Here is a 12,291-nt window from a genome sequence, read left to right on the forward strand (position 1 = left end):
TTTACACATCTTACACAGACTTCTCTGCTCTGATTGGTTGTTTTTGTTCTTGATCATGTACTACTGTGTCAATGTCGTGACAGTTTTAGCAAACATGACAAAGTTATTGTCATTAAAGTTGCCAACTACAAGGCCATTAACTAAAAGTTTTTCCTCAATAACCTTCTAATTACTGCTTATTGATAGAAAGTAAGAAAATGTCTGTGCATGAATCACACTGTTAATATGCTCTTTTTAGTATGGGCTTCACAAGGTGGTAGTACCACAAGAATAGTCTTTCTCACTTAAAGAAGTATTTAACTGCTGGAAAGATGTTCTTTTCATAGAACTGGGCTGTCTATGCAGAACAAAGATGCAAACTGCTGCTACATGGCATGAGAAAACAGAGACAACTTTCATGCCAGGAGAGAGAGAGAGAGAGAGAGAGAGACAGACAGACAGACAGAGTTCAGTAGAACAATAACACTCTTAACACACTTTGCTAGCTTGGTGCCAATGGCAGTACTCACCAGGTTGATAAAGTGCCTCTGCTGTTTCACGCCGGCATTTTTCCCTTTTTACTCTGTTGTGGTAACGTCTCTATAGAGAAAATATCAAAAAGGCTGGGCTGTTGGGGACCTTTAACAACAGCTGGGCAGCTGTTGTTAAAGGCTAAAGTTAAAAGAGATAGAGAAGATAAAGTCGCAGAATCAGCCACACACTCACCTTGCAGCATGGTCTCAAACAAAAGGGACTCAAATAGGCCACTCCCACATTTAATTAACCTTCCTCTTCCTGGAGTTTATCCTGAGAGGACTGATTGGTGCATCTCTCCACCTGATCTCAAGGAGTTATGTACCCTGCTTAGTAGGTCCCCCTGCTGGCCCCCACCTGACATTACACCCCACTTCCACTGGACAAATTCTAGTTTTCCACCCTCTCTGCTCAGCTTCTGCTCCTAAGTCTGCATACCTAAGCTTTTTTCTTTCATAGGCTTCTTCCACTGAGTCTTCTCAAGGAACTGTCAGCTCAATGAAATAAACTATCCATTGAGTCACTGATCACAACACTATGTCAGGCCTCTGAGTGGCACAAACTATTTCCTGCGGAACAACAAGCTTTCCCCCTAAATCTACTTGCATTTCCCAATCACAAGCACCCTCTAGGCGGCCACACCCTTGCCTCCTTACTACTGTACTACACTTCTGTATTTCTCCCCCTCATGGACAAACTGAATTGCTAAACTCCTATTCTTAAAATCTTCTGAATCTGCCTGTCTTTGTTTCCCTTCGATGCCTGCAGCTAAACTTTTAAACACCTAGTTATGTCACCATGTATACTGGCCTTGTGTGACAAGCAAACTTTACAGCCTGACAAAATATGCTTTAAGTTTGTGGTACCTGAACACAATGGGCATGATGGGTCCCCATTTACCCACAGTTTTAGGTTCTGGGTGGTTGGTAACACATCGTATATAGCCCCTACCAGGAATCTAATACGATTCTCCTCCATATTCCACAGGTCCCTCCAACTAAGCTTCCTCTTCTCTACACTTTCCCAATTCAACCACTGTCCCTGCTTAGCCTGGGCCACTGCCTTTGCACCCGTCAATATCTCCTCCTGTCTACGTATCTGTTCCACAACCAGCTTTCTTTTATCTTTGGGACCTGCTTTATTCCATACCGGTTTGTCTGAGCCAAGCCCCAGGCCTCCCTGGCCAAACTGAACATTACCTACAATCTCTGCACATGCCTAAGAGCTGCCTCTGCCTCCTGAACTGCCAATCTTGGGTTCCATTTCCTCCCCTTGGTTGTTGTTTTTTTTTTTTCCCAAGATATTTTCTGGGGCATTTTTGCCTTTATTGGACAGGACAGGTAAGCGTGAAAGAGGGAGAGAGGGGGGGGGGACATCCTGACCTTGGTACATTTAAATTCCTCTGTTAAACTAGATACTGGCAGCTGAAGTATCCCTTTTCCATACAATGCAACACTACTTACTTTCCTTGAAGTTATGATTTATCTGTTCTATCCAATCCTTCAGCCACATCTTTTCTAAATTTCACTACCTGTTTCTCATCATTCAACTCGACATTGTACCACCTACCTAAGGTCTTTACTTTTTATTTTTTGGAGATCAATTATATATTGTTCTTTTTCAAGTTACAGAGGCAGTTATTCTGTGTCCAGCGTGACCCAGTACAAATTACAATGGCAACAATACCTGCCCCAACCCTAACCCCCCCAACCCATGCCTAAGACACAGTAGAATTTGCAGGCCTATGCAGATATATACAAAACAGTAACATTAGCTACAACAGCAACAAACATAGTAATAGTGACAATAGATAGAAAAATTATTATTATTATTTTTTTTAAGGAAAAAAAAAATTACAAATAAGGAGAAAATATCACATAGAAAATCTTACATAAACAAAGCATCGTCACTCAGTCACTCACTACTCAACCATACAGTCACTCACTCATTCATTTCCAGATGTGCATCCCACGGAACACCATAAGCCCACATTGCTGCACGCAGCTGCAAATAGAAAAAAAGAATTGCCCGGAAGGTTATAAGATTTTTGTAAGTCAAGAAACTCACAGAGAACTTGTTGTCCCACAATGTCTTGGAATTTGTGAACGCCTTTGTCACACCATTGTGGAAAAATAATTGGTTTGCCACCTATTAAGAGGGATAATAATTGCGAAAGGTGGGAGATTGATGAAAGAACTTATTACAAGTTTTTGCTAATTTCTGGACTTTATGCCATACAGTAAAGATATATGTAATAATTGGAACAAAGCCCCGTTTCACTATTTTCTGTGGTATACTTGAATATATAGGAGTTGCTAAGTGCTAATGATGATTTCATCCAATTGATTCTATATCCAGATAAATTGCCAAAATTTTCAAAAGTCTTAAACAAATGAGACAGTGAATTAAATAGATTTTTTGTAAAAAAAATTAAAATATTGTCGGCATACAAAAAGATGTTGAAATTGAAAAAGAAATCACATAGTATACCAAAACAACCAAGCAAAGAGAACTGGTTTGATTCTGACTGCCAAAATTTGAGAAAAATATTGAGATACTATCAAATCAAAAACACAGACAATGTAATAATCCTGACCTTTGCCATCAATACTGTAAAACATTAAACCAACACAAAAGAACACTGAGAGCAAAAAGAGAGAAACATATCCAACACCAACTTGATGTAATTGAAAAGTCCAATGGCACAACACATTTCTGGAAATATTGGAACTACCTCACTAAACCACAGCAAGATGACCTACCTATTCAAAATGGTCAAATATGGAAAAATCACTTCGAAAAATCTATAAAGAGAAATAAATCTGAATTCAACCCAACAGGACCTCTGTAAAAAAAAAAAAAAAAAAAAACTCCAGACATTAGAATCTGTGATTAAAGACTTTCCAATCACAGAGCAGTAGTTATTAGCAAAAATCCAGAACAAAGACAGAAAAAGGCCAGTGGTCCTTGTTGTAATGTGAACATTATTAAGTTAATCTTTATTAGAATAAGAGCACAATAGCCATGTGCCCACCAGGGGTCGATGTTGTAAAAGATAAGCTGGTTGGTATGTGCCATTTTATTTTGAAGGACATTTCCGCCTCCGGCATGTTGTTGTATGCTTTACCTCCGGCCAACAGAGATGTTAGCAGACGAGCTCTGTATGTACTTTTCATTTTGCCGTTCTTATATAAAGTGCAACTACGGCCAAGATGTTGTCGAGTGGTTCTTTTAAAACTGAAGTTACCACAGTCCTGATGGTATCTTATGTGAAATGATCAAATATGCAGATTAAAAACTTAATAGTGCTATACTAAAATTATTTAACTTTGTTCTCAGTGTTGGTTATTTCCCTGACATCTGGAGCCAAGGAATCTTGACACCGATATTCCAAAATGGAGACAAACTTGACCCAGAAAACTACTGGGGTATATGTATCAGCAGTAATTTAGGAAAGTTGTTCTGCAGCATCATCAGCCACCCACTACAAGACTTCCTCCGCCAACATCACATTCTGAGTAGAAGTCAGATTGGATTCACACTGAAACATCGAACCACAGATCATATTTATACCCTCCATAGCTTAATTAAGAAACAAGTCCACCAAAACAACAAGAAAATCTTCTCCTGCTTCATTGACTTCAAAAAAGCATTTGACTCAATCTGGCTTCAAGGCCTTTTCCTAAAACTATTAGAAAATGAAGTAGGAGGTGAAACATATGATGTAATCAAATCAATGTATATCCATCAACATAGAGCCCACAAACAGCTACTGCTACCTGGGCCTGAGGATCTCCTCCACAAGGAACTTTCGGCTGGCTGTGAACAAGCTCAGAGAGAAGGGAAGAAGGGCTTTCTATGCCATTAAAAACTCCACACATCTTCAGATTCCCATTAAAGCCTGACTAAAAATAATGCAAATCTATTAATCTATATGGGAATCCATAGTATGGGATCCCCTCAACAATCAAGAATTCAAGAATTGGGACATGGACCCAATAGAAACGCTGCACGTAGAAATGTGCAGAAACATTTTGAAAGTACATAGAAACACCCCCAACAATGGCTGCCGAGCAGAACTGGGCCGATTTCCCATTCTGATCAAAATCCAAAAACGATCTCTAAAATTCTACAACCACTTAAAATCAAGCAACCCTGACTCATATCAATACAAAGCCCTTCAAAGCCAAGAGGAGACCATACAGAACAGCAAGCTTAGCCAGTTAGTACTAAAACTCAGCTCTGCCCCCATACATACCACCCACACCCCCACGCCCCACTACCACCCCAATCAGATCTTCAACCAACATAAACTCAGCAACATCAACTTCTGGACAAATGAGATCCAGAACCAAAGCAGGCTGCAGTGTTACTCAGACCGAGCAGCACTTCCTGCTCCACTGCAGCTGATACTCGGACATCAGAGACAAGCTCTACACACAGATTTCACAGAAATGTGAAGAGTTCTCTCGATCCGGTGATGCAGTGAAAATGCAGTACCTGCTGGGAGAGAAAACGTGTGTCGTCCTGGAAACAGCAAAGTTTATCAAAACGTGAGAGCCTCAGAGAACAGACAGTGACCACAGATGAGCTATCCTCCTGCTCCATGTCCAACTGAAAACACAACTGATCTATTTCATTTATTGATGTACTGTTATTAGTGTATTCAGTACTCAAGTTGTAAAAAAAAAAAAAAAAAAAAAAATCAATCAATCAATTTTATTTATAAAGCCCAATATCACAAATCACAATTTGCCTCACAGGGCTTTACAGCATACGACATCCCTCTGTCCTTTGGATCCTCACAGCAGATAAGGAAAAACTACCCCCAAAAAAACCCCTTTAACGGGGGAAAAAAACGGTAGAAGCCTCAGGAAGAGCAACTGAGGAGGGATCCCTCTTCCAGGACGGACAGACGTGCAATAGATGTCGTACAGAACAGATCAGCATAATAAATTAACAGTAATCTGTATGACACAATGAGACAGAAAAAGAGAGAGAGATGCAGGACAGACGGTAATGACAGTAGCTTACAACAACATTAATGAAAGTAATAATATTATAGTTATAGTTCTGGCTACTGTGGTACAATATGTTGAAAGTATATATTAATATCTGACAGTATACATATGTGACAATAATCATATGTGTATAATAACAGTAGAAGTGTGACTAATGATGACAGCAGCAGCAGGAGGCATCTGGCAGGACCACGGCAGCAGCACAACCACACACGTCACACTATCCAGGCACCGCTGCAATATGAGTTAACCTGAGAGACAGTGGAGCACAAAGGCTCCGGAGAAGAAGGCGAGTTAGTGACATCCAGAATGGCCGAGTTAGCAAGATGCAATAATAGGATACGAGAGAGAGAGAGAGAGAGAGAGAGAGAGAGAGAGAGAGAGAGAAGGAGAGAAGGTGCCCGGTGTATTATAGGGGGGGTCCTCCGGCAGACTAGGCCTAAGTCAGCCTAACGAGGGGCTGGTACAGGGCAAGCCTGAGCCAGCCCTAACTATAAGCTTTATCAAAGAGGAAAGTCTTAAGTCTAGTCTTAAATGTGGAGACAGTGTCTGCCTCCTGGACTGTAACAGGAAGATGATTCCACAGGAGAGGAGCCTGATAGCTAAAGGCTCTGGCTCCTGATCTACTTTGGAGACTTTAGGGACCATGAGTAACCCTGCGTTCTCAGAGCGCAGAGTTCTGGTGGGATTATATGGCACTATGAGCTCTCTAAGATATGACGGAGCTTGACCATTTAGAGCTTTATAAGTTAACATTAGGATTTTAAATTCAATTCTGGATTTTACAGGGAGCCAGTGCAGAGAAGCTAAAACAGGAGAAATATGATCTTGTTTCTTAGTTCCTGTTAGTATACGTGCTGCTGCATTCTGAATTAGCTGGAGAGTTTTTAAGGACTTACTAGAACTACCTGATAATAGAGAGTTACAGTAATCCAGCCTTGAGGTAACAAAAGCATGGACCAATTTTTCTGCATCTTTTCGGGTCAGGATAGGTCTAATTTTCGCAATATTACGCAGATGAAAAAATGCAGTCCGTGAGGTTTGTTTTAAATGAGAATTAAAAGACAAATCTTGATCAAATGTTACTCCGAGATTTCTTACGGTAGTGCTAGAGGCCAGAGCAATGCCATCTAGAGAAACTATGTCATCAGATAAAGAGTCTCTGAGTTGTTTGGGGTCAAGAACAATAACTTCAGTTTTGTCTGAATTTAACATCAGAAAATTGGTGCTCATCCAGGTTTTTATGTCTTTAAGGCAATTATGAAGTTTAGTTAATTGATTACTTTCTTCTGGCTTCATCGATAAATACAACTGTGTATCATCCGCATAACAATGGAAATTTACAGAGTGATTTCTAATGATGTTACCTAAAGGAAGCATATATAGAGAAATAGGACTGGTCCGAGCACAGAACCTTGCGGAACTCCAAAACAAACTTTAGTACGTAAGGATGATTCATTATGAATCGGGGGGATGGTGGATTTTATCACATGGGGACATAATTTGTGCTGATGACAGCGCAGAGGGTCTGCCATAGCACCACAGCTCTTACATAGTTAGGGTCAAATACACAGGACAAGTGCAAAATCATTTCTTCTTCTTCTTGGGTCAACCGATGATACTAATGATAATCAAAGTCAATTTTGCTTTTAGAATATTGAATTATAGTGTATTTTTCAGAAAAGCAGTTAGTGGTATATGATCACAACTGGTAGCTAATTGTGATTAATGAAATAATATAAATTAAACAAGAACTCCTTCATGAAAAAAATAAAAAAGAAATTGGGAAAAATGTTGATCTTTATTGATACAAATACAAATATTGTAGGTTAAAATTCCCAACTTCAGGGCATGGAGTGCAAATTGAAACTTAAAATATAAAAATATATTAAAAATACAAATAATAAATGATACATAGGACCAATTCTATGGTTGCCTACCCCACTCTCCCCTATCTCATAAGTTTCCAGAGATTTTCATAGTCATGCTTTTTGTTCTCAATATTTCTTGCCCTTGCTTGCTGGCCATAGTTATCCTCTATGTGAAGAGAACAAGCTCATTATAGTTTTGTTAGAATGACTGAGCAGAAATCTTATGCAAGCACATGACATTACTCTTCCAGTTGATTTTCAAGAAAACTACATATTTTCTTGTGAATGCCCAACATTCAAGTGTGGATTTTTTTTAAAAAAAAACAAAAAACAAAAAAAGAAAACACAAACACTGAGCTGAAAATAATTTCTCACTTTACTTTTAATATCACTGTTTAACCCTCTGGGCCCTAGGCCTTTTTGGGGTATTTTTCCTGCCTTGCCTGCCAGTCATTATAAAGACTACATACACATGCTATATCTTGTTTTTTTCAGGACAATCTGGGATACCCAGATTTGCCATCACCACATGTCAATCAATCAATCAATCAATTTTATTTATAAAGCCCAATATCACAAATCACAATTTGCCTCACAGGGCTTTACAGCATACGACATCCCTCTGTCCTTATGACCCTCGCAGCGGATAAGGAAAAACTCCCCCCAAAAAAACCCTTTAACGGAGGGGGCGCCTCAGGAAGAGCAACTGAGGAGGGATCCCTCTTCCAGGACGGACAGATCTGCAATAGATGTCGTACGGAACAGATCAGCATAATAAATTCACAGTAATCCGTATGACACAATGAGACAGAGAGAGAGAGACAGAGAGAGAGAGAGAGAGAGAGAGAGAGAGAGAGAGAGAGAGATGCAGGTAATGACAGTAGCTTAAAACAACATTATTGAAAGTAATAATATCATAGTTATAGTTCTGGCTACTGTGGTACAATATGTTGAAAGTATGTATTAATATCTGGCAGTATACATGTGTGACAATAGTCATATGTGTATAATAACAGTAGAAGTGTTGGAGCCATGATTATGATTTTTCCAAATCTTTGCTTTTGGAGTTAATTTTTGTTCAATGACTTTGTGTATGGATTTCGTTATTATAAATTATGTCAAATGAAATGAAAATGGGCTTGTTGCAAGCTGTATTTGCGTTCTTACAGGTAGATGTTACTTTGACAATCAGCTGATTGAGCATCGGCTGAGTGATTGCTAGCAGCCGTGTATAAAGAGGTGGAGCTATCAGCTGTCTAGTGCTTTTTCTGGTTTGTAGCGACACGGTTTTTTGACCGCTTAATGACAGCAGTTAAGTTTTGAAGTCTGTGTTTTAAGTTTCGAGTGCCTGCCCTGCACCTTGTGGTAAGACAAGTTCATTTGTACTTTTAATATGGAACGCAACAACATGGAACATGTGAAAAGTGAACGGAAAATAAATGTGACAAAAGAAACCGGATTCTGACTGTTGTCTAAAGCGCGTCAGCCAGGCGCACACACCAAAGAACAAATAAGTGGAACGGAAATTGCCCTTACATCGTCAAAAAACCAGCTGCTTGTTGAGAGCGCCTATCGACTAAACATGTGATTTATACTGTGGATCCGGACGTTTAAAGTGACGGCCGAACAGTCAAGCTACTACGACTCCTGCTTCCGTGTTGTTTTGTGAATGAGCCTGACTCAGAGCTGAGCGCACCGCCTGCATGGACGTCAGCGACTACGTCACCGCGATGGTGTGTTCAATGGCATGATGCGTTCGGTGGGGAATTTCAGGACTTGTGGAAAAATCCCCAGATAAGCACAATTTAAAGGAACAAATAAGTAAAAAATAAATACAAACCAAAAAACATCTCAAATCAATGGAAGCCTGATGATAAGAAAGACAAGACAATAAAAAAAAGGGAACAAAAAGAAAAAAGGAAACAAAAAAGAGTCTTTATTGTCTCATCAAGGGGCAATGATGGAGACAAAGGAAAAACTGGAAGCAGAGGACAAAACAGATGGCTTGGAAGGTTTGGAGTGTGACATTGAAACTGTGTTTGTGGAAAGACTCCAGCGACTGAAGGCATCTAGGAGTGCAAAACTGGGTGCTTTAACCAAGAAGAAAAATGAAATCAAACAATTGATGGAAAATGTCTGTAACATTGAAGTGGTGAAATCTAAAATGGAAACAGAGTTTTCAAACCTACGCAAAGACATGGAGGAGTTGAATAGCTTTGTTTTGGATTTAATGTCCACCCAGGATGTGGAAGAAGGGGAAAAGGATCAAGCTGAATGGTACAAGCCAAAAGTGGCTGCTTTGCAAGAATTTACAGATGAGGTGTCAAAATGGATTGCTGGTGCTCCTGTATCAAATGTGTCGGAGCAAAACATTGGCCACTCAAAGGATGTTACACCTCAAGACAGCATTTCAAACATAAAAAAGTGTTCATTCACAAAGGTCGTGGAGGTCCTCACAATGTTCACAGAGGTCGTCACAGTCCTCTAGGTCATCTGTTGCCTCAGCAAAGCTCAAGTTGGAAAGCAGAAAGGCTGAATTGATGGCACGAGCTGCAAGACTGGCACAGAAACAGGCTCTGGAAAAGGAAGAGGCTATTTTAAAGGCCAAAAAAGAACACCTTGAAATGGCAGCAAACACTGCAAAACTGGAGGTCATTAAGGGTTATGAGAGTCCACATTCTGGCATGCTCCAGTGTGGAGATGGAATGGATGACTACTTTGAAAACGGGTTACTTGGAGACCCATATAATGAAATGAGCGTGGTCTACGCACCCCAAGCAGAGCCACTGCATGTGAGCTCAACCCTGGAACCTGAACGTCATCACCCAATTGTGGGCGGCTATGAACATAGACCAAACATCAAGGTGCATAAGTCTGCTGAAGACGTGGCCAGAGATGCTGCTAATGATGTGGCAAATACAAGTAGCCGGCCTTGTGCTGTTGATTTTTCCGATAGTGGTACCACCAACACTGCCATTAATGACATCCAATCCATACCACAAGGCATAAGACCTCGGCGTCATCAGAAATCTGCTTCGTCAAGCTCTAGCACATCTTCCAGTACGGGAGAGGATGACCTAAGCAACTTAGTGAACATCATGGAAAAACAGAACGTAATCACAGAAACACTTGTAAAACAACAGAAACTCTCTTCATTACCACCGCTCAGTATTCCTACTTTTAACGGAAATCCTCTGGATGATCTGTTCTTCATCAGAGCCTTCGAGCATGGTGTAGAGGAGAGGACCGAGAACAGTAAGGACAGGCTTTACTTTTTGGAGCAACACACTGTAGGCGCACCAAGGGAGCTTGTGCACAGCTGTCAATATATGCAGCCTGAAAGAAGATATGCAAAAGCAAAAGCAAGTTAAAGCATCACGATGGTGACAATTACCAGATTGCAATGGCCTACATCGACAAGGCTCTCAATTGGTCCCCTATTAACGCTGAAGATCCAGAAGCTTTAAAGGCCTACACAGTGTTTCTTAATGGCTGTCTGGACACAGTGGACTATATGGAAGAGATGGATCACCCAGCCAACATGAGAGCTGTGCTTTCTAAACTCCCATATAAGCTAAGGGAGAAATGGCGGGTTATAGCTTGTGACATACAAGATAGAAAAAAACAGACGAGCCAAGTTTAAAGACCTGGTGCAGTTTGTGGACTACCAGGCAAGGATCCTGTCTCACCCTGTGTTTGGAAACCTCAAGGAAATTCCCACTGTAACAACTAAAACAAATTACTCCTACGTCCCGGGTGCTTCCAGCAGGAGGAACAGACAGAATAGGAGTGGTTTTGCCACAGGTGTGTCACCAATACCGCAAACGGCCCCAGGTCATAGTGACAAATCGCCATGCACCAAATGCATGTATTGCCAAAGGGAACACAGTCTCGTTACATGCCAACGGATTCTAAAGAAAACCCACAAGGAGAAGCTGGAGTTTCTCAGGACTAAAGGGCTGTGTTTTGGTTGTCTTGGAAGAGGGCACATGAGTAAAGGATGTAAGCAAAGACTTACCTGTAAAGAGTGCTCCCTGAAACATCCCACTATCCTGCATATTGCCAACACTCAAAGAATCACTCAAAGAAAAGGAGCAGGCTGTTGCGAATGCTTCCAGTGCATTAGTGGACATGGTCAAAAATGACAGGTGGAAGGATATCGGGGCTGGTGAGCCTGAAGGCGCCTTGGCTGTTGTTCCAGTAAAGGTGAAAACAAAAAAGGGTAATAACATTGTAACAACATATGCCTTCCTCGACCCAGGTAGCACCGCTACTTTCTGCACAGAAGCAGTTCTTCAGCAGCTTCAAGTGACTGGACGAAAGGCAGAAATACTCCTGCGAACAATGAATAAGGAGGAGTCCACCAAAATATCAGTGGCATGGGACTTGGAAATATGTGGTCTAGACAGTAATGAATATGTGGAACTCCCACATGTATACACACAAAGCAAGATTCCAGTTCGAAAGGAAAACATTCCCTCCCAGAAGGATGTTAATCGATGGGCCTACCTGAGAGAAGTTAAGATCCCACAGGTTGATGCAGATGTCGGCTTGCTGATTGGGTGCAGTGTGCCAAAGGCTTTAGAACCATGGAAGGTCATAAACAGCCAAGGGAATGGCCCGTACGCTGTTAAGACCATCTTGGGTTGGACCATAAATGGGCCGTTGAGAAAATTGGATAGCACCCAGGCTGGAAAACATGTTGTCATGGCAAATAGAATTTCTGTCACCAGAGTGGAAGACTTGTTGCAGCAGCAACTTAAGCTGGACTTTCCAGAACATCATCTTAAGGAGCGAGTGGAGATGTCTAAAGAAGATCATAAGTTTATGGAAAGCGTTTCCACATCAGTCAAGATGGTAGATGGACACTACAGCATTGGGCTCCC

General features: G+C 40.9%; 2 protein-coding genes across 4 annotated transcripts in view; one reads left to right on the forward strand and one right to left on the reverse strand.

The window, feature by feature from the left end:
- Positions 1–1,492, reverse strand: part of LOC125889102 (uncharacterized) — a 75,653-nt gene extending 74,161 nt beyond the window's left edge. Inside the window, exon 1 of the mRNA XM_049576824.1 lies at positions 510–1,492. The gene's annotated coding sequence lies outside the window, so the exon portion shown is untranslated. The remainder of the gene's footprint in view (positions 1–509) is intronic.
- The window catches only part of nlk2 (nemo-like kinase, type 2), a 209,145-nt gene that overhangs the window by 99,102 nt on the left and 97,752 nt on the right, over positions 1–12,291 (forward strand). The gene's annotated exons all lie outside the window — the stretch shown is intronic.

The sequence above is a fragment of the Epinephelus fuscoguttatus genome, linkage group LG5 (genome assembly GCF_011397635.1).
Source record: "Epinephelus fuscoguttatus linkage group LG5, E.fuscoguttatus.final_Chr_v1".
NCBI lineage: Eukaryota > Metazoa > Chordata > Actinopteri > Perciformes > Serranidae > Epinephelus > Epinephelus fuscoguttatus.